The sequence below is a fragment of the Seriola lalandi genome, unplaced genomic scaffold (genome assembly GCF_002814215.2).
Source record: "Seriola lalandi dorsalis isolate HSWRI2012SDOR001 ecotype SW California unplaced genomic scaffold, Sedor1 jcf7180002054973, whole genome shotgun sequence".
In the NCBI taxonomy this organism is placed as follows: domain Eukaryota; kingdom Metazoa; phylum Chordata; class Actinopteri; order Carangiformes; family Carangidae; genus Seriola; species Seriola lalandi.
In genome coordinates, this window is record NW_019525523.1 from 57,134 (window position 1) to 60,034 (window position 2,901).

The 2,901-nt window shown below is 41.8% G+C and overlaps 1 pseudogene; it reads right to left on the minus strand.

The window, feature by feature from the left end:
* The window catches only part of LOC147817322 (protocadherin beta-16-like), a 2,698-nt pseudogene extending 668 nt beyond the window's left edge, over nucleotides 1–2,030 (minus strand).
* Between the last annotated feature and the right edge of the window lie 871 nt (nucleotides 2,031–2,901).

A 2,901-nucleotide genomic window follows, 5' to 3' on the forward strand; every position in this document is an offset into this window, starting at 1 on the left:
CTTTAGTCACCAGATAGCCCACATCTGCTGAACGAGGCACCATTTCAGCCACCAGAGAGCCACCAGTCTGGACAGGATACAGGACCTGAGGAGGGTTGTCGTTCTGGTCCTGGATCAGTATTTTCACAGTCACATTGCTACTGAGTGGAGGAGAGCCTCCATCCTGCGCTTTGACGCGGAAGTGGAAATCTTTGATCTGCTCGTAGTCAAAAGAGCGCACTGCATGTATGACTCCACTAACAGCACTAACGGACACATATGAGGAGACTGGCACTCCGTTAACAGAGGAGTCCTCCAGTATGTAAGACACACGGGCATTCTGGTTCCAGTCAGCGTCTCTGGCTTTCACTGTGAATATAGAGAGGCCTGGTGTGTTGTTTTCTACAATGTAGGCCTCATATGAGCTCCTCTCAAAGACAGGCGCGTTGTCATTCACATCAGAGATCTGTAAGGTGAGAGTGACTCTGCTGGAGAAGGAGGGGACTCCCTCATCAGAGCAGGTCACTGTTATATTGTACTCAGAGGCTCTCTCTCTGTCTAATTCATTATCTGTCAGTAGGTTAAAGAAATTACTTGATGTCGGCTTTAGTGTAAATGGTATATGTTCATTAATTGCGCAGTGGACTTTGCCATTATCTCCGGAATCTATGTCCTGAACATTGACCATAGTCACAACTGTTGCTGGTGCAGAGTCCTCGGGAATTACATTAGTCTGCGACATAATATTAATGACTGGATTGTTATCATTAATGTCTATCACTTCAACTGTAATCTTACATGAATCTGTCAGGCCTCCTTCATCACTGGCTTGTACATGTATTTGATAGTAACGTGCCTTTTCATAATCTACGCTACTTTTCAAGATCAAATTCCCATTTATTTCATGAATTTCAAACATGTCTCTTACATCTGCAGCGGTGTTGGATATTGAATATGTTATCTTGGAATTTGATCCTTTATCAGCATCAGAAGCAGTGACCCTGGTTATGACTGTACCTTTGGGGGCGTTTTCTGTTATTGTAGCTTTGTAAACCGTCTTCGTAAATACAGGTGCATTGTCATTAGCATCAAGCACTGTAACATGTATCTGCGCTGTCCCAGATAGGTTTGGTTCCCCTCCGTCCACCGCAGTTAAAACTAGAAATATCTCCTCTTCCTTCTCTCTGTCAAGAGGTTTTTGTAAAACCATTTCAACAATTTTTTCTCCATCGGGTTGATCCTTCAGTTTCAGCACAAAATTCTCAGTTTTAGTCAGATAATAACTCTGCAGACTATTCATGCCAACATCGGGATCTAATGCCCTCTCTAGCAAGAATTTCGCTCCTATTACGGCAGACTCGCTTATTTTGAATTTCATGTCAGTTTTTTCAAATACTGGAGTATTGTCGTTTATATCTGTAATTTCAACAACCACAGTATAAAATTCCATAGGGTTTTCCAATATAATCTGAAAATGCAAAGCGCAGGGCGTCGTCTGTCCACACAGCGCTTCTCTGTCTATTTTCTCTTTGATAAGGAGGACTCCTCGTTCTCTATTCAGCTCGATGTGCTCAGCACTGTCTCCAGTAAAAATCCGACCTTTACCTGATGTTAGTCGTTTCCTGTCTAAACCTAGATCCTGAGCGATGTTACCGATTAATGAGCCCTTTGCCATTTCCTCGGGAATGGAGTAGCTGACCTGCCCGGCCACCGATGAAAGAGAGAGGAAAGAGATAAACAACAGCACTTGCCGCCTCATTGTTCCGTCCGGTGTTTCCATGCAACACGAATCCCGTTACAGCCCTATTTCCACTGAAAGATCAATCCGCTGTACTTCCTCAATATATAAAACAGCTTGGAGTATTCAGTTACTGACAGTTTTCTTTAGCTTTCCGTGTCGGTACTGGGTGCTCTCTTGCTGTGTAATATTCGCACTGAGTGTCTGTTTCAATCTGATTTAAGAAGAAAAGACGTTTGTGGGGGAGGTACTGCTGAAACCTGCTACACACTTGTGACACACTGGCCAACAGCGGCCCTACGAGTTCAATCTAATGTACTACACAAATCTGTGCAAAAGGAAAGTATTGAAACCTATCATATGGTAGACAGATGTTTAACATCTCAGGTACCAGTCAGATATGTAACACTCAATGGTCCACCTTAAAACCACCAATGTTGATGAGTGAAATTTATCTGTGAAGGTACACCACCACCCATCATACACCAGTAAAAGCCTTCACGACGCTAGTACAAATACTTATGAAATATAGGTCAATTTTTTTTTATACAGAAGAAATGCCTTTTCCAGTTATACAAACACACAGACAAGCAATGAAGACCGCCTTTGAAAGAGTAATTCGTGTCATTAGGCGCTGTTATCACTAGCAGAATTAGCAACTACCACTAAGAATAATCTTTATGATACAGAGTATGAAATGATCAGTACGGGGAACATGTGATGATCCTGAATACACTGAAATACTGTAGAAACAGAAATGTACAAATTTTCTTGAAATAAAATAGAATAAAGGCACATGGCCTTAGCGAAGTCAAGTATTAAGACACGATTAACATCCACATGGTAGTAATAACAAATATTATAACGCTTGCAGGTAACACAAAACAATGTTTTGTTACAATCAGCGATTTTCATTAAGGTTATATAGGTCACATTTCTTCAAGTTTAAAATTAAGCTTTTTGAGTGCATCAGAGGTGAAATCCAATGTAAAACAATGTTAAATTCTAACCTCAAGAGGAGAGTCTGGTTCATCCAGGATGCTCTTTTCATTCTGTATCCGCTGCATCGTCCCTGTAGAACTGGGGTCCATTATCAGCACGTTCTGACTACCAGCTCTGCCGAACTTACAGTCACTCTTTCTGGAGTCAGTCGTCCTGCACACCTCGTAATTGTACACGTGTTG